Consider the following 251-nt stretch of genomic DNA (forward strand, 5'->3'; position numbering starts at 1 on the left):
CACACTCCCTCTTTCCGTATTTATTATTAATAAGGTCACTCCTCAGTCTGCTCTTCTCCAGGCTACCTCTCTGGAGCCATCTCATGCCAGCTATTGGGATATTTCAGGGTAACTTCGTTTCTGGGAGAGGTTTGTCTGAATTCCTGTCTTCTCCCCGGAAGGCCATGTCTCAGTTTAACTTCAAGACTATGAAAATCCTAAACTCGTAGACATTCAGGTTACCCACGTTACCGGATCTGGGACACACCACC

Source organism: Apaloderma vittatum, unplaced genomic scaffold (assembly GCF_000703405.1).
Source record: "Apaloderma vittatum isolate BGI_N311 unplaced genomic scaffold, ASM70340v1 scaffold10539, whole genome shotgun sequence".
Classification (NCBI taxonomy): domain Eukaryota; kingdom Metazoa; phylum Chordata; class Aves; order Trogoniformes; family Trogonidae; genus Apaloderma; species Apaloderma vittatum.